The sequence below is a fragment of the Anopheles coluzzii genome, chromosome 3, assembly GCF_943734685.1.
Source record: "Anopheles coluzzii chromosome 3, AcolN3, whole genome shotgun sequence".
Taxonomy (NCBI): Eukaryota; Metazoa; Arthropoda; class Insecta; order Diptera; family Culicidae; genus Anopheles; species Anopheles coluzzii.
In genome coordinates this window covers 34,776,148-34,795,775 of record NC_064671.1, presented here as the reverse complement: position 1 = coordinate 34,795,775, position 19,628 = coordinate 34,776,148, and the positions used below count along the sequence as shown (strand labels likewise).

Sequence of the window (19,628 nt, the reverse complement as noted above, 5' to 3'; positions counted from 1 at the left end):
CGAAACCAGCGTTTATCCCGCTTGCGCACAATGCACGCCCGCCGGCGGAAAGAATGAAAGCGCGGCTGCTGGTATTGTCACCGAGCGCGCGATGCTGCTGTCATTCCCATTTTAGCGAGAGAGAGAGAGCACGCAAAGCGTGAGATGAGAGTTGTGGGAGAGTGAGATAGAGAGAAAGAGAGAGAGAGAGGGCGATTCATCACCATACAGGAAGTGAGCTGCTGTTTTGTTGTACCTTCGGGCCCTATTATCAAAAACCCTCCGCGAACACGCGTGAGAGCGTTCAGCCGCGGTTCGATGTCTCTCACGACGGATGAGAATGTAACGTGACGTTGCGACTGGTTCTGGTTAGAAGAGTGGTCGGCAGAAGACCGGCGACGGGGGCAATCAGGGTAGACGGATAAGGAATTCCCTACCGTGCCACCGTGTTGTTTAGTGCAGCAGCATCCCCAGCAGGCTGAGAGAAGAACAATACTCTCGCGTGCGAAAAGAAACGTCCTCAAGATGCGAGCGAGCTAGAGAGAGTGAGCAAGAGAAGATGAAAAAGAGAGAGAGAGAGAGCAAGAGCTTTGGTGGGTCCGCGCGATGACGACAGGCACGGTGACGCGCGATTCCCGTTTTGCATTCGGCTCTTTTCGCATCACGGGCTTCAATCGGTGTGGATGCTGTGCGCGTCCGGTATAGAGAGTGACACGGTGACACGGCGCGTCTTCCTTGGATAACTCTCGCCGTACGCAGAACAGTTGCGCCCAGTGTGTCTGTGTGTGTGTGTGTGTGAGTGAGTGTGTTCGGGGCGACAGGAAACAGAGCGTGTGCATTGTTTAAATGTGCCGAAAGGTGTGTTTCTTCTATCAGCATCTAGTAGCCGTGGAGAGGTGCCACATTGAAATGAATTGTCAAAATTGAGCTGAATTTCCGAAGACTGAACAAAATAAAAAACAGTGCAAGTGGAAGTGGAAAAGTGCTATTTTGTGCATGTTAATGTAAAGTGAAGGAGTGTTTTAACTAACTAGTGTCCAAAAACGTACCTTTGCATCAGTGAGGAGTGCTATTGGAGCTACACTAAAAGCAAACAGTGTGTGTAATAAGCTTAAAAGGTGTCTAGAACGTGACCAGTCCCAGTCCCAGGCGTGGAATTAAACACGGTGTCTAAAGGAACCCCGGCGGGACTCGGAAAGCGCTCTCGGACGGGAGTACCACAGCATACCAGAGGAGCGTCTGCATTTTGGGGTGAGTGCTCATTCCTACAATAACAATTCATTCCTGATGAGCTTATCTTTTTTGTTAAAAAAAAAAAAACAAACAATTTCACCATCGATTCGGAGTGGAGTGTCGCTAAGGACTAACCTCAGTGGAGCAAATAGAACTAATCAACAAATGGTTTTGTGCTAGGTCTAGGCGATTGTCTGTCTGTGTGCACAGTTGAAAGGTCAGTTCCATTTCGGAATCAAACGCTGGAGACAAAACAAAATTAGCAGTGTGTTACGTTTTTATACACAACACAACAAAAAAAACTACTATTTCAGAATGTTTTGATTTAGTCTGCTTCAAACAATCGGCATCCTTTCCCTTGCGTAATCATAATCTAGCAATTAGAAGAAAAGGAGCATTAAAAAACAAGTGTAAAAAACACAATAAAAAACACACACACACATCAACTCGTCACGGATGCACTTGAGTTGTTTTTTATGTGGAATTTTGGCTCAAATTTATGCTCACCCCCCAACACGTGATTAACAATGCTCGTCTGTTTTGATAACGAGCAGCGTGACGAAAATAAGAAGCTGATGGGGTGTCTAATTTTTTGCCTCCACTTTTGTCCGTCTCCCATTCCCATAGTTGTTTGTTGTCTGTTTTGTCTGAAGAGATGAAATTTGAGCGGAAAATCAAAGTCAACAACACAACAACAACAGAGTGGAGCCGATAAGATGATAAGTGATGTAATAATTCTTTTCGGCTCACTTCGCACGTGTTTTATAATTCATAGCGTGTGTGTATGTGCAATCGAAATAACGAACTTTGCTGTTTTTTTTGTTTGTTCGTCTTCCATACTTTCAACTTACAGCTAGAGATAATTTGTGCGTTAGTCTGTTGAAGCTTCTTTCCGTCCTCTCATTGCTATGGAAAATTACGCCCAGTGTGTGCACGTCTGGCACGAGGTCACAACTGTTTTCTAGCGAATTCAATCATCTTTATGGATGTGTTTTTTTTTTTCGGGCCAAGGCGGAGGAGCAGGAAAATGGAGAAGAGAAGGCCTTCCTTTGGACGATTGCTTTGCACCAAACTGCCCCAACACACATCAAATGTCGTTCTTCATTTGTTTCCCGCTCCAAAGTGTTTCCCGTCCAGCCTACTTGGATGTACACGCAGACACACAAACACACACACACAAACAACACGCAAGGATGTGAGAGGACCTTTCACGGCCATTTTTTCACCAGTAGGAATATTTCACCTGCCCTGAAATGTGTGCGGGCCGTGTATTTATTTATGCTGACATGGAAGTCCATTATCCACAATCTCCCTTATCAACCGCCCGAGCGACGCGTGATACGAATGTGTGCGCGTGTGTGTGTGTGTGTGTGTGTGTGTGTGTGAAACGATTTTCCTTCCTTCACCCTCCCAGCCCATTTCCATTTTCATCCGCTTCATTGGAAAATGCGGAGGGGCAAAAAGTGGAAGGAAAAGCAGCTCCAGCCAGCCCGCGCTGTTGTTCACCTGTCCGATTGGGCGATTGGGATGATATTTTCGGTTCGGTTTGGTGGCCACGCGTTTGCCCTTACGCAGCCCTCCGTAATCCATTTCCATTTACCCCAATAATTTACGGTTATCTGTTTTCCTCATTTTTCATTTCCATTTCCTGCCCGGTCCGCCTTTTTTGTCCTGTCCCGCCCGTTCTCGGCGCTCTATCTCGGTACCGTGTGTAGGTGTGTGTGTGTATGACCATCCGGTCTCCGGACTCTCTCGCTGCCCTTTTTGATAATGCTCCTGTTCGACAACAACATCATCATTGCCATCATCGTCATCATCGCTAGGAGCTCCTTTCTGCGTTTGTGAGTGTAATGTTTGGTTTGGTCCTTCTTGTCGTTTTGTCGTTCAACAGCGAAGGGCCTTTTTGTGTGTGTGTGTCTCGCTTCTTTCCACAAACCGCTCAACGTCGTCGCTTCACTGTTTGGTTTCATACAATTTTCATTTTCATTTTTGCCCCCGCGCGCACAAACCTTTGCGTTTTCCATCGGGTGAAGTGGATTTGTTTCTTTTTTCTTTTTCTTTGTTTGGTCCGTTTTTACCATGCCGTCGTTGTTGTCCCACCCGAATCCCGATTATGTTTTCATTTCGTTCAATTCTTCAATTCCAGCCCAATCCTTGTGGCGGGGTCACCGGTCGCTGTTTTTTTCTTTTTGCACTCATCCATCTCACCCTCCACAGAGGGTGCTGAAGTCGGCGGGATGATGCGTCGGCGTGGCTTGGTGAATGCTTTTTATGTTCGATGCGAGGGTTAGCAGCAACAGTGCCCGGAGGCTGCTACGGGTTCGTCTGCGGCGTCTGCGGCACAGGCCGAAGGTTTTTTGTGGGGTGCGCTATCGATTTTTCACGCCCAAAGGGGGAAAAAAGACAGCGGCAACAAAGACGACTCTTTAAGGTAGCAGTTTTAATCGTGAGCAGACAAAATCAGACAATGTACACACTTGCCGAGGAGTTTAAAAATGAGTTATTTAATGCTCATAAAACGGAGTCTCCGGTGGGACAGTCCCAGAAAGAGTGACACAATTTGGTGATACCGAGGAAAAGATACATTGCAATGAATTAGCAAAACATTTGTGTGTGTGTGTTTTTTTTTTGTTTTTTTGTCTGTTATCGGATGAAAGTTGTGAAGCGCTTTTTTTGGCCACAAACACAAACACACGCAGAAAAACAGAAATGGGAAAGGGATTTCGGGAGAAACAAATGATTTCAACGTGCAGCCGGCCGCTTAACAACCGCTCGAGCTCTTAATCGAAACCCTTTAACCCTAATTAAAACGATTTTTAAACTCCTTCCCCTCCCAGCCAGGCGGAGTGTTGGTGGTGGCCCGGGCGGGAAGGATGGCGCGATGTCGCGGGAAGGGAAAATTTACATAAATTACAGTGCGACGATTTAAAACGGTGTGCCATTTTTGGACAGCGCCGTTTGGGTTTTTGATGCAACCCAGGCACAGGCACAGGCAAGCAGCGGGGCAAGGTGCAGTGTGGGAGCCATCAACCCCCCGAAGAGGGTGGAGAGAAACATCAAAGCGAGGCAACAACAGCATGCCAAAACGTTGCGCGCCGCGGCTCTTCATGTCGCAAGCGCGTGTGAATATCGTAAAAAAGTCAGTTTGAATTTTTCGTCCAGCACGGGTGAGCCTTGTGCGTTGCGGTTAACGTGCCGTTTAAGACAAGACGTACTCCTGATTCCTGATTGCCAGCAGCGAAGTTTGTGCGTCGATACAAAAGGAAGGAAAATACAGGCATGGGGCGCGAGGTGGCAATTAAAAACGTCGGCTCCGTTCCGAACGCTTTGCGCGCGGTAATGATGCGGTCCGGGGAGCTGTAAAACATTGTCACCAGTGGTGATGTGTTTTCCTCTGTATTTAACCCGCTTTTTTTCAACTACTATTGCATCGTGTGAGATATAAAGCTTGGGCGGCGGGCATTCATATGAATAAATGCAATTTATTCACTTTCTGCACCGTACCGGATAAACTGGGTGGTGGGGAAAAAATGGGGAAGTTGTGTTGTACATAGTTGTAATTAATTTCCTTTTGAAACTCTTTAACCCCAAAGAAACGCTGATGAGCAAACGTCAAAGCTGTTCGGCAAAGCAGCACCATCCATTTTAAATTGCATGTTCTAGGCAACCCGTCAACGGTCCATTCAGCGGCAACCATTCCCGAATCGATGGCCGTTAAAACAACGGCCCCCAAAACAGTGGTGGATGGAAAGTGGAAATGGTAAAATCGGTACAAAAGTAACGCCGTTTGCGAGAAAGGAGAATTTGTTCACTGTTTTATGACCGGCTGCCATTATCGGCCGCATGTTTCCGTCCGTCGTTTTCTTAACGCTCCTTAACGCTGTTAAGCTTCCCAATTTCAATTTTAGCGCTCCTCTGCATCCCCACCATTAACTCGTACGTTGCTGCATCGGGTCGCAGTTTTTCTCACACCAAGCAGCACTACTGCAGTTCCAGAACGTTTAAACGTTTTATTTGAAATTTTCAATTTTCAACTCAAACCCCCGTATGCAGTGTGGATGCATTTTTGGCGCGCGGTTACAGAACGGTTCGGTTGTATCGTTTTACGACCGTTTTTAATGTTTGGAAGCGAACGTAGCTTTTTTTTGTCTTTGGTCCGGCTAAACTGGCCCTGGCACATTGTTTGATTGTGGCAGCTCCCATCCTCTGTTGTGCTTCGTTCTAGTCGTGCCAGAGCATGCTTTTGGAGGTGGAAAATTAGACCACGGGTCGTGAGTGTGGTTTGGCACGTGATTAGCCGATTGATTGGTACGCATTCGGATGGAATTCAAATTGACTCGTAATGGAATGTGAGTGTTGATGGGTAATGAAATTTTGCATCGCCGCCTTTTGCTTCCGTCTGAGAAGGTTTTGGGAGGGAATTCTGGGATACGCAATCATGCAGGAAATAAGGGGGCTGAGTTTTGGGTGATACATTTGCATGTGTGAATGACAGTAACAGAACGTGAAAAATTATTGGAAAATGTCATTTGTTTGTCTGTGTCTCGTTTAATATATGGGCCTTGTTTTACGCATTACGATTAATTGAAAACAAATGCAATGACAATTTCAATTTATTGGAATTTCTTGCTCTGAGGATAATAAGAAGTCCTTGTCCTGAACTGTATTTTTTTCTTTGGCATCTTTGGAATATTAATTTTCATATTGAACATTAACTTTGAATTAACTTCAAATGTTTTAAACATTCTTTATGTTTTTTTAATGCAAATCGTACCATACAATATGATAAACGTACCTATAGTGGTGGTATTGCACTAAAAAGTGGTCCATATGGCAAATTAAAAGTAATTTAGTTATTTATGTTAGTGCGAAATGTTATTTAGCCTTTTATAAAGGGTTTTAAAGATAAATGGGGCCATTCCGTTACTTAGCGACCGAAACATTCATTATTTAGTAAAATGTGTCAACATTTTTCCAAAATCCTTAGGATTCCATAACGAACTCAAATCTTTGTTAACGTTCTAAATGACATAGCAATGCAATTATCAGTTTTTTTTAACATAATTGTTATTAAATCATATAGTTTTATTAGTTTTTTGCCTTTTGACCATATTTACCTTTTTTAAATGTTTTTTACGATACTGTTATTATAGGTACCCAAAATAAGCATGTTCCTATAGTGGTCTTAGTTATAAAATCAATAAAAACAAGACATTTTAGATTTCTTTTCGACGATATTTTTGACATTTCGTACTATTTTCATTAAAATAAGCAACATAAATGAGTTTTTTGTAAGTTATTGTAAGTAATCCAAAATTAAGTAATGTAAGTAAATCCAAAATTCACTTATCTGGCTGAGTGAAAAATCGGCCTCAAATCAAGCTTTCTCTTCCGGGTATGGGTTGACGACAGGTGTTATGCATACCTCAGTCATTATTTTCATCAATCAAATTAATACATTTTTTTACGATCAAATTACGCAAGAAACCAATATTATGGCAGTAATCCTTGCTATTCCCACGAAAACAGCTTCAAAATTAAATTTCATTGACATTATACACTGTTTTTGAGGTATCTTTGTTTACCACCACTATAGGAACACAATACGACGACTATAGGAACCATACCACCATTATAGGTACAACGAAGCAGTCACAAAAATATGTATTTTTTCGTAAAATTGATGTGTTTCATGGTAAAAATGGTTGTCATTGCAAAAATAATACATATTCCCTTCGTTATGTGTTAAAATATTCAGTAATTGTCTTTCCTGACACTTTCAATCCATTAAAACACATCTGTACCACTGCAAATAGCACCACTATTGGTCCATTTACCCTATTGCGAAATGCGGTGTTTGACGCTAAATTGAAATGCAGTCTGCATAGTTGCTATTCATTTCTCTAAGTCAGCCATTTCTGCAATTAGTGAAAATTAGTTTACATCCACTAGATTTTTCTTAGCTTATTCAGGAGAGATCTTGTATGTTACATTTCAACAATAATACAGAGTTATCCATGAATGTTATACGTAGGACTGACTATCCTGCTATGGTAACAATAAGTCATAACAGAACAATAAGTGGTAACAGAGAGCCAAGCTCACTTCACCAGTGGGTACAGGCAGGCCTTGACCGACAACGGTTGTTGTGCCAAAGAAGAAGAAGAAGAAGATCCATGAATGTTTGGTTATTTCCTGAAAATATTTGAATGCATCACAATTTTTTTGGGTGAGTTCTCACGGTTTTTTTGTCGTTTTCCAGAATTTGTTGGATCAATTGTATTGATGTCCCATCGGACGATACCAATAAATTATGGGAACAAGCCAAACATCTATGGCATACGGTGAATAAAGCGTGAGACGATCCCAAACAATCACGGAAAACAGTCCTTAAATTGTGGGAAATCTTGTAAATGAAACCTGTAATTATATCACTGTTTTCCAAGCTTGAAATTTCGTATTAAACTATCATTTTATTGCATATACAGTGAAATATTGTTAGGATGTGCCTCAAAGGACTTCAGAGCTTAGAGAAATATGCATTACAGAGAATTTAGTTATACGCTTTGTTAAAATAACAATAATGCTAGAACTTACAGTCAAAATTGGAGACATTGAGGAGCAATTTAGTGCATTTTAGCAACAGAAGAACGAAATAATGTGCTATTGTTTTTTTTTTTGCTGGGTTGAACCCTTTAGTAACGAGCAACTCTGTTGTATCATTTTTCGATCACAATCTCTAAAAAATAATTAAAATGACGCTTCACACAGTAATGTTGGGCTCTCTCTCTTTCCAACACTGCATTATCAACTTGCAGTCAATTAATTGCAATTGTCTGTAACTTCTCTCCCCACTCTCACACTCGCTCCACAACACAATCCAACCCACCGAAGACTCGCACTTTCGAACTCCCCCCCCCCCCCTGGTGTGCCCAGGCTGGCCGAGAAAACGCCGGAGAGGGGGAGGGCGAAACACAAATATTTGTTCTGGAAAATATATGTCATAAGATAAACCCGCTCGGCCCCCGTTCCCGATCGACCGGAGGTGTGTTGCATCTTCAAACGATCGCGATCGCGTTGCGCGGGAAAAAGGAGTTGCGTCGGGGCAGTAAGGCAGTACGGTACGGTACAACGGAGATGCTCAGCATACAGCATTTATATATCGTTTCTATTTACGGACCCTTCTTCCATCGCGGGACTCGGCGTATTATAAACAAAACTTTTTCACCACTTCCTCCCCTCCTTTTCCCATTTCTTTTCTACTTTCATCCCCCTTGTTGGGGCTGCTGCTAAAGGTTTGCGCGTTTCGCTGTTGTTTTGTTGTTTTTATGGAATTGTTTTGAAGCGGTTATTCTTAAAGGGCTGGGCATGGAGAGTGCATATGAGGGGGGGGGGGGGGGTATTAGTAGTTTTGAAGTTCTGAAGGTTTCGGACTTCCGCTCCCGCCCGGTTTGAGGTTAACGGGCGATCCACTTAGGGCCTGCTGCCGTGTGGAGCAGTGCACTGGTAGTGCGGGATAGTTTTAAATGCTTTCTTGTGATCTTTCGCGTGCCGTGCCGGTTTCTGTTAATCATGCTACCCCAATCTCTCTTCCCTCCAACACTATCATCCCTGGTCTGGATGGGGGAAAGCAACGAAACAAGAAGCGATACTCTGGATGGTGGCAAAATTCTCTGCCCTTCCTCTGCCTACGGCTGTTTTATGTTTCCAAACAATCAATTTTCACTAGCCGTAAAATGATGGGCTTTACCACCCGGCCCCTCCCAATGGCGATATGATGGAATGCTCCATCATCGATGCAACGCATTGCACATTCGAAGAGGATGTGTCTGTGTGTGTGTTGCAAGCCGAAAGGTACGCAAAAGGAAACCTCAAACCTCGCATGGCCTGTGGCGTGTGGCGCAACGGATCATATGGTACGATCGCACAACACACCACACCGATCGAAAGATCTTCTCTGATGATCGAAGTGGGATCCCCCCACCCTCCTCCCCCTCATTTACCCTCAACCTCCCCCAAACACTGGGTAAAATAATGACGGAACGGCATCACTTTGTTGGCCTGCATCGACCGCACTGTTTGCGCAATACCGAATTAGAATACGAGCCCGGCCCGGCCCGGCCCGGCGGTGATGATTGGTTTTCACAGCGCACCCGAACACACACACAGAAAGAAGAGAAGAGAGAGAGGGGAAGAAAGGCCGCTACGGAAGCCGAATAAAAATATGATGTAACAGGCAATTAAAAGTGGAAAATATCGCCATTGTGAGGCGCGGCGCGAGCAGAGCGCACAAGCAAAAGAAAAATCCCGACAATAACGGAGGGGGGGGGGGGGGGAGGGAAACTGACTGATGGATCGATCTCGGGGAGTAGAATTTGGAAAACGACTTTCCATAAAACAAGGGAGTTCTCGTGTGTGTGTGGGGAGGGATGTTACAACGCGGATGGATAAACGGACAGATGAATCGTGTCGAGTGAGCTGAGCTCGTCCACGGAGTAAGAATGAATGATGGACGCTGGGACAGGCTGATGGTGCATGAAATGAGCGTGTGTGTGTGTGTGTGTCGACCACACGGTGCGGTGGAAAACTGGTACGAGTCATAAATTACTTCCCTTTGCATTTCCCTATTATCCCCTCTCAAGAAAGACAGTTAAAGGTGAGAGCTCCTGCTGGAGGTTGCTTCTGGAGCACGAGGGACAGAGTGGGTAAAGCGCATTTTCCCTCGGTGGGGTGAAATGCGGGGCAGAAGCAGGGGGCGTTTTCCTAGTGGGCGCAAAGTGTGAAGCGAACCCATCACGCTGGCGCGGCAGTTCCGACCGTGTGTGATTGATTTCGATACTGCCGAGCGGCGTGGAAGTTAGAGTGGATAAAATTTAATGGCCCACGTTGCCGCCGCCGCCGCCTCTGCTGCCATTCTTTCTCAAGAACTCCAAGAAGGGAGAGCGCTCTTTGGGGGGGAGGAAATGATCCTCTTCACAGTGAGCGCGTACCGAAAGCGGTAACAATTTGTTTATGCGCTTCACCTTTACAATGGGAAGTAATTGATCAACCGTCGCGGTGTTCGGTGTGCTTTGAAGCGCGCTTTGCGTCCAACATTTTTTGGGATACAGCACGCGCATCTGGTGCGCTCATCTTAACAAGGTGCATCTTGCAGCCGTAACAGTTCATTATCACGCGTCGGCCGCGCTCTGTATTGTCTGTTCCTCGTGGTATTGAGACCTGGAATGCAATTGCAGGTCTGCAGGGTGCAAGTCGAGTTGATCAGCCGAGCGCTCTAACACCAGCAGTGAAAGGTAGCTCCATAATGGGTTGCCATAATTCAAACTAAAACCTTCGCATTTTCTCCATCTCTCTTTTTATTTGCAATTCTTCGCCTCGATCCCACCTCATTGAAACATTGCGATTTTTTTCTTCTTTCGGGCAGGCACTGTTTCCTGCCTCGGCTGACGTTTAACACCTAAACGACGCCAATGCCGGTACCGCAACTCCAAAAGCGCGTGCACTCTCTCGCGTACTCGTGCCGCCTTTTTCGAAAGCTCCACACAATTCCCTCCCAAAAATGGACCCACAAAGGCGGCGCGTGGCGGCGCGCGGCAAACACGGAAGATCATGTTTCATGCTCGCACCAAAAACCCCTCCAATCATGTGTGGGTGGGTGACGCTGCCAGTCGCACTTTGGTGCACTTTTTGCACTGGAACGGGCGGAAGAAAAATCACTTTTCTCACGTTCAAACGTTCGATTGGCAGGTACGGCGGAATTGGAAGAAACTAGAAGTGATTAATAGTACTTTGTTGTGTGCTCGCTGGGGTCTTGGGGAGGGAGTTTATGGTGGCAGCACCGACAGTTTCTGATCATCGTTAGCAACACAGAAGAAACAAACCAACCTGAGGGTGACGAGGTCGGTTTTAAAGAAAGTGTTTACTAAGGTTGAAGCAGTGCACGCGTACTGCTCGGGTTCACGACACCCTACGCTGCTGTGCCAGTAAGTTTTTCTCGACTCTGCGGAAGTAGCTGCAGCATACAAACATGCATAACTCCACACACTAAGACGAGAGAGCTGCCAATGTGCAGATGGATTGACTTAAAACCGGAGCTGCATAATGAATCTGCACACTGCTGCTGCCGTAGTATGAAAAGAGGTTCTTGTTCCTTCTTGACGGGCACCCGAAGCCGTCCTGAAGGGGGAACCACAACCAGATAAGCAGACAAAGATGATTTCGATCTTCATCTCGGGCGCAGTGGAGGAAGATTCATCTCAACTGCAGCAGAATGGTGCATCAAAACGTGCGGCCAGAGAATGCGGCTGCGTGTTTGCAGCACTAAAACCCGCCCCTGTCTCTGCCTCCAACCCCGAACTCCCGTCGGGCAGCCGACATTATTTGTTATGAACTTGTTTTAATTCTTCTTGCAGTATTATGATTGTTTCCCTCCACTCCCTCCTCCTCCGTTTCTTTTGTCTTTCGCGCTCATTTCGCATCTCGCATTCCCGGGGCGTCATTGCACTTTCGCTCCTTCAGGGGGTGCATCAGCTCGTTCCGTTCCGCAGCTCGTTCTGCTCGGTTTTTATGCGCCCCAACCGAACCTGCCACTCAAACGCTGTTTGTGTGTGTGTGTGTGCATCCTCTCTTCTTAATCCGTTCCGTTCGATTTTCGACGTTTTTGAGAGGTTTGCGCATTCACAAAGCACACGGGACCGCGTGGCCGCTGATATGACGAGCGAAATGTGCATCGCTCTTAAAGAAAAGGCCCCCATTATGGGACCCGATTACGAGGTGGCCCTCCCTCTGTGCTGTCCCAGACAATGCCACTCTTGTCCAGTGGAGTGTGGGAAAGGAGAGGAGAGAGTAATAATAATAAAAAAACAACCTAACAAAAACACACAAGCCAGAACGCAGCAAGAAACGCTTATTAAGAGCACAACAGACAATCGACGCATACACAGTGCACGGGGACAGCATATTGGCCTGGTGACGTGACCAGGAGACACACATTGAAACCGATAACACAATGATACACACACAAACGCTGAAGGAAGCGACGTAGAAAGAAAAAAAAACCGGGACACCGGGGTAACGAGCGTTTGCGCGAATGGAGCAAACAAAAAAAAAAAAAAAGAAAAAAGAAAAGCAACTGGAACGCACAAAAACGACGAATGTCAACATAATTAAATTCTTTGTTTTAAACGTTTCGGTGTGCGTCCCATGTGTGCGTTTTTGTGCGCTGGACCGCGCTCGTCCGCTGCTTAGGAGCTGCTGGTGGAGCGTTTAATGGAACGTGCACCACCACCGATCTTGGTGCGATCGCGTCGCAGGTTGTTTTGTGTGTGTGTCTGTTTTTTGTTTTTTTCCTCCTCCGTCTTTCTTCTCGTTGTTGCCTGCCTGTGTTGAGGCAGCACAAATGCGTTTCGCTGGGTTCATTTGTCCGTTTATGGATTTTTCGTCGTCGCCCATTCCTCGGATCGCCCCGGATCTCTCAGGCCGCGGTTGGCAAACTCCTTTTTGTCCATTCAATCAGCCAAATGTGACTGTTACACGAAACCCTTCTTCTCCCTCCGCTCCCCCGGCACCTGGTGAACTCCCAGTAACATTGAAACAGAGGACCAGGAATGTGTGCGATCGCGTTTTTTCTTCTTCCTCTTCTTCTGGGGGAGCAAAAAGGAAATGAAATGATAATACAAAAGGAAGATAAGTTTCTAAACTCTTCTTGCCCGGGTGAACGTAAATGGAGGTAACGACGAGGCATGGGTGAGGGGCAAATAATAAAAAGAAATATTACGATCAAACGACAAAATCCCGTACACAGGGTGAAGCAGGCGTACAAGAGCGTTACGAGAGCTAATTTTTTATAGCGCAACGTTGTGAATGCTCTCCGCGTGGATTGCCGTTAGAGATTGAGGTGTTTTAATTATGCTACCTTGCTGGCTGGCTGGTTGGTTGGACTGGTTGGCTGCTCTCATCCTGCTCTGCCATTGAGAAGACTGTGCCAGAGTCCGGTTTGGTGCGGGTGGGCCGGGACACAGAGGGGCGGGCCGCGACGTATCTAATGAAACATTATCCAGTAAATGGAAAAGCGGGGTGGCATGATGGCAGATAACGTCCACCCCAGCCTCGGTCCATTGTGAAGGGCTCAGGTTTTAAGAGTTTGACCTATCTTTTTGTGTTGTTTTTGTTTGTTTGCTGCTTGCGGCGGAGGTATGGAAATGTCCGCGAGCCTTGACCAGTGGACAATAAAACTAAAACAAGCTCGGCTTGGTGGCAATAATGCTTTTGCAAAGCTCTTTGGTCAAGACATTTTGGTGTTAATGCAAACAAGAGGGACATGCGTTTTAACAGTCATGTTAGGAAGTGAAGAATCATTCTTCTTGTTTTTTTTTAAATTAATTAATACCTTGAGTTTGTTCTTCAGTGTGTTTTTTAATGATATTCATGAATAGTAGTTGTACAAATCAGTACAATGGTTCAGAAACATATAAAACATTATCTTCCTAATAACTAGAGTACTTGAGGTCATATTTAAATAGCTAATTGACCTTGCCATTACTCTGTGGGATCGATAGAGCCGAGGCATAGTGCCGAGATTGCTACACTTAAGGTCGTGGGTTCTACTCTAATCTCGTCCAGATTCTTCTGTTGTAGAAAATAACTTTTATTAATCCATTCTAAGTGTATGTTAACCTGTATGGAGCAGCAGCAGACACGATAGATGAAGAATTTGCCCGGGCATATGAGATCTTCTTGGAGGAATAAAAAGAAATCCATCAAATTATGACATCTTTAAAATCTTTGGCTGAGAAAGAAGAATTAATGGTGCAAAGGTTGTTTTTGTGGAGTGTGCGTCCATCTTTGGATAAGTGAGAAACTGACACATTCAGGCTTTATTGTGAATGTGTCTATCTTCTCCACGTACGTACGTTTAATTATCATCCCACAATAATAGTACCCCAAAGCTGACGATGCAGCTTTTTCAACCAATTTTGTATTGTCACCTTAGCATTAGCAGCTCGCAAAATTTATTTAGCAACATATTTAGCCAGGCTGGCCGGTGGCGATTAGCTGGCCAGATGTAGCCCTCTCCTCCCCATCCGACGACCGGGCCGGAGTAGTTGCGAAAACGGTCGTTCGTACGTACGTTCGTACACTTTTATTGCTTCATAAGTAAGGAGATGGATGTCGCAATTTACTCGCTTCATATTAAACGCATAGTTAATGTGATAGCTCATTACTTTGGCCAGCTTGTCCCCTCGCCTCGCCGCCCCATTCCCACTACACACCCCTGCGGAACCGCGAGGAGTAGTATCTGTGGGTCTGCCCGGTCTCACCGGTTTTGTGGTCAGCGTCTCTCATCCCCTCATGAGCGCACGGTCAATATAATATTCGTGGGTTCCATAGCCTCATCAGGCCATCAGGAACGCCGTTCGTACGTAGATTTTCCTCGTTCTTCTCTTCCTCACCCCGTTTTTTTTCGCAAACCTTCTCACCGCGCCCGATTGTGGACATTTAGTTGAAGAAATCTATTCACAATCTTCGGACGACTGTCGGACGACGCTCCGCCATCGCCCCTCCGTCGTCCATTTGTAGGACGCTTCTTCACAGGGGTGTACTCTGGTCGTCGATCGTGGCTTCACGATCACACGGGGACCCTATCGCGGACGTGTCGAGGCGGAGAGGGCCGCGAGGAAGACGCAAGAGATTATCGACACAGACACAGACAGCAACAACAGCAGCAGCAGCAGCCTGCCACAGGGAAGCCAGCAAAAGAGAACGCTCGCGCGCTGCTTTGCGTGTCGACGCGAGCCGTGGAGGCTTCGGCCTGTCGCGGTGGAACGGGAAGGCTGAGAAGGGCTGCACGCAAAACCAAAATGCGGAATAGAGGAGGGAAAGCGGGGGGGAGAGAGAGTGGAAGGAAGGCCTTTGACAGGCGAACGGAGGGTCCCATAAAAAATGGCAATAAAAATGAAAATAAGTGCCTCGCTGAGTCTCGCTTTCGGTGCGTTTCTGGAGGGTGAGTGCCGGTACGGGAGTGCGGGCTGGCTCTCATTGGCACGGAGCAGCGGCCTGCAGGAAAGCCTCGGCTGCAAACTCCAAAAAAAAGGTAGAAAGCCACGCACAAACACACACACACACGCAGACAGAGGCTGTGCTTTTGAACAGTTGGTGCTAATAACAGTTTGGCCTATCGCGCGGTGTAAAATGCTGCGACAGGTTTTATGCTGATGTAGTGCAGCCGTGCATTTGCCTTCTCCCTGTCTGCCCCATTCTCCTCCAGCCGCTCCCTTCTAGCGGCCGCTTCTCGCGGCCTGAAGTTTTGTCTGATTAGCGACGATTTTTTACATTTTCCTTATTACTATTAGCGGCGGCATGATTATTGCTATTATTTTTATTACCATTGGTATATTAGTATTTGTTTTTATCGGTGCAAGTTCTGGCTAAACGTGGTCCCCACACTCCGGTGCAGCCTAATCGTGCCGGTCGGTCGGTGCCGGTTGCATTCGCGCGCAGGTTGATGCGTACGCCTCGACTGGGTGGAAATGAGCCGCTCGTAGCGGGTTAGGTTAGTTTTTCAGTGCCGTTTGGTGGCTTACAAGGGTGGCTCTGTGTGTGTGTGTGTTGTTTGTTTCATGTCTTCCCTTTTCCTATGCCTTGCCCACCAAACACTTTACAGCCATGTCTTGTTTCCCCACCCCGTTTTGGCTTTGCCGCTTCCTAGTGGATGGCTTCTTCGCCTCTCTGGCTGCATTTGCGTGAATGAAAACTGGAATAATAATATTTTGCAAAACGTATCCCTCCGTCGACCTCCTCCTCCATTGGCACCTCCTCCCTTTCTGTGCTGTGTGTGTTTTCTTTCCACACGATTTTTTTGTGGTCAACACGCAACGCAATGGCTTCCAAAACCGCGAAACTAGCCACCGTGCGTCTCCATGTTGCGCAAGCAGACTACGCCGTGTTGCGAATGGTGGGCGCCTTGTCGCCTTTTGTATTTGTCTGCCCTCAGTGTGCTGCGTATTCTCACCGCGGACAATCTCTGGTTTGGATGATCGTTAGTTTTGCTAAGTTGACCACTTTATCATGGCGCGCTTGGTGCCGCGTCTAGTTTATCTGCGCGATTGCAATAAAGTAGTGGAAGGCTCTTTGCGTAGCTTTGTGTACTTGAAGGCTTGTTGCGCCTTGTTGCTACAGGGTAGGCGCAGTTCCAGGCAAAAATGTTGTCTGTCTTTTGCGTTGTGATTGGAATTGTGGGGAATTTTTCACCACCCTGGTCGGCAGGGAAGTGGGACATACTTTTTCTTCCGTGAAGCGTTGGCATTTGATGGCAACAGTGTTGCTAAGCCATCTATTCCAGCATTATAGAAAGCTTGTTTTACGCTCCACAGCAACACTACAAAATTCAATCTAAAGAAAAGAAGAAGTTCCTAATAACGCAGAAGTTGTGCCTTAAATTGAACAAGCAAAAGCCGGATGAAAATATGTCACTTCTATTACATCAGAGTCGTTGAGATTACATGCAAAAATGGTTATGAAATCACTGGAAACAACTTACCAACCCTACCCTGCGTACAAATCAAAACAACCTGCCTACTAGCCGAGCATCATATTACGCCGATTGACGCAAAAGTATAGACCAACCTGATTTGATGTTGGTTTGAACTACTCACACTTCTAGCAAGCTCACACGAAACACGTACAAGCGAACATTAAATGATGAAATATCGTTTCACATGAAAAGGTTTGACGTTCCATGTGGCATGTACCCGCCCTGCACCCGCTGCCCCCTATTGCCCTATTGCCCAGCCCGTGTCTGGGCGGTGAAATGTCGTCAGTCGCATGCTTGCGTTCGGCCGTCCTGGGGGGGCAAAACGTGTACTTCCCGGGAAAGCATCGACTCATTACATGGAAGAAAGGCGCTGGGTTTTCTTCTGGGGGAGAGCTACACATACACACACACACACACACATACACGCAAAAATACATTAGCAAATGGCAAAAGCATAATTTTCTTACTGTCTCTGGATGCTCGCCAATGCTAGCGTTGGCGTTGGTAAGGTAGCGCAAATCGTATTCATTCTGCCATGGGGAGAAAATTAGCTTTTCCTTGCTGTCTGCTGTTGTTTTTTCCGTTCAGTGGGAACAGCTCTTGAGACGGGTTTCGCTTGTCACCGGTTGCTGGAGCCCTGGATAGCGAGGCTGATGGAAGAACGTTTTGCAGGCGTGGGAGGTAAGGCATTCGCTCTCCCCCGCGCCTTCACATAAGAGCAAGCTCGGAGCGAAGCAAACTCTACTCCCCAACAGCACTCGGTTCGTCACAAAGAATGGAAAAGAATTGTCAGGCTAAACAGCACATTTCCCCAGCGCATTGGGGAGGAGAGAGTGAGAGCGAGAGCGAGAACAATCCCTGAAAAGAGATCACACGACACTTCATTTTCCACCCCTACCCACCCTTTTTGGGTTGGGTGCTTCGGCCGGCCGTTTTGTTCGCTTACAATGGGGAGGTTTTGTGTGTTGTGAAAATGGCGAGCAGGGTGGAAAATCGGCGCACAAACAGGACAGCTAGCCTGCTCGCTGTGTGTACCGTCGCTGAGGGGAAAAGTGGAAATTTTGAGCGAGCGAATGAGTGAAAAAAGCAGGCAAGAAAGAGAGAGATTGTTGGTTGCAATTTTCCCCAACTGGGAGCGTAAGCTCCTCAAGAAGAGAACTCTCTTTCTCTTCGCGTTTTCCCATTTGCTCCCTTTGGTAGCCGCGCGGTACATAGAACAAACCGCGGGTTCGGGACGGGAAAATGACAATTGCATCAATGCTGCTGCCGCCTGCTCGAACATCAACCCAGTGGGGAGGAGGGATGCATTAGAGGGAAAGTGCATTATGCTTGCAAGAAGCTCCAAGGTATGTGTGTGGGTTCGGTTCTTTTCCCAAGCATGTTCGGGCTGCTGCTGCTGATACTGCTAAGGAGAAATGTTGTATGTTTTTTGTGTTGTTTGGTGTGGGTTGGATGAGGGTGGATGTAAAGTTTATTGTACATAAGGAAGCTGTTTGGTAGTTGTGTTGGATCCATTTTCTGGCGGCTGCCACAAACTACATGGCACTAACACAATACGAAGAAAATCCCTAGGTGGAGCAAAAGTGGTATTCGCTTTTGGTTGAAGTGCAGTATATAATATAAGCGAAAATATTGTTGAATTTTAGTTTTTTTGGGAAAGGATTGAATAGTCTTTAATGCTTTTAAAGTATTTGTAAAAAGAGCCACACGGTACGTTGAACGATAAAGACTCTTGAAGCTTTGCTAATATTTCTAAAAGCCACCTCGCATTACATTTATAAGCAACACGCAAACTATACTGAATAAACTAAACCAGCAATAACATTGCACGAAAAAAGAACCAAGAGCAATGCTCGCGAAACTATTCGAAAACAGGTGTAGTCGGTTTTTCGGAAGCAGGAAAGAAAGAGAGCACGATTGGTGCCTCAGTTAGGGCAAAGGGGGCAAACGGGCGCAGCCGGCGGAACGGAGAAAAGAACGGAACGTGAACGCAAAAGCAAATCGTAACGAACGGGAATGGGTAGCAAACGGGGCAGGTTTGCACGGGAGTGCAGCAAACATGCATTCTTCCTTGCAAGGCCGTTGCATTACACCCGTCTCCCGAAGAGCAGCGCGAACGAACGAACGTACGAACGAATGTGCGCTGGCTGGTTGCTGCCACTCATGAGGGGGGAGGGCTATGGGATGCTGCAACACACACACACACTTACACAAGATGTGTTGCCCTGGGAGAAGCGTATGTATGTGCAAGCGAGGGTGGTAATATTTATTTTGCATATTTTGGAATCGCTTTTTCGGAATCGCGCCAATTGAAAGCGCGGTGCAAAGGGGGGAGAAGAAGGTGGCGGTGAAGTGTATATTTTGTGCTTCTGTTTTGGCACTCGAGCATGCGGTTGGAGCGGTTGTAATGTGGCACCCCCTTCGGGTACATGGTGCCCCCACTTGAAGTAATGATTTGTACATACGCCGTCGGACGCGTGATTGTTGCTCGATGGGAACTTGAAGGGCCAGGGTTTGGGGGAAATTTGAATAAATCAATACGAAATGCAGAATGGCAGGCTTAGGTATTAGAAGGATGCATACATTCAACAGTAATTATAATCATGCAAAAAGTAAGCAAAACGTGTGAGGGAGAGCAGAGTGTTTGAAGAGGGCGGATAATTGTTTCCAATCCCCTCGACAGCGAACGGAAAATGAATTTCAGGGTTTTTATGCGATTAACGCATCGGTTAAGTGGAGTGCATGTAGGCAATGCATCATTGAGTTTGTGCACCAGTCAGGGACACCCAATCCCGCCCGTAGGATAATGACTTCACTTGACTGCACTCAATCCCTTGCCCCTTTTCCTCGGTGCCTCCGTCCAGCAACTGCGAACAAAGCGGCA

General features: G+C 46.3%; 1 protein-coding gene across 3 annotated transcripts in view; it reads left to right on the top strand.

The window, feature by feature from the left end:
- Positions 1-312: 312 nt before the first annotated feature.
- Positions 313-19,628, top strand: part of LOC120956934 (uncharacterized) — a 54,375-nt gene continuing 35,059 nt past the window's right edge. For all 3 annotated transcript variants that reach the window (XM_040378765.2, XM_040378763.2, XM_040378762.2), the window contains exon 1: positions 313-1,230. The gene's annotated coding sequence lies outside the window, so the exon portion shown is untranslated. The remainder of the gene's footprint in view (positions 1,231-19,628) is intronic.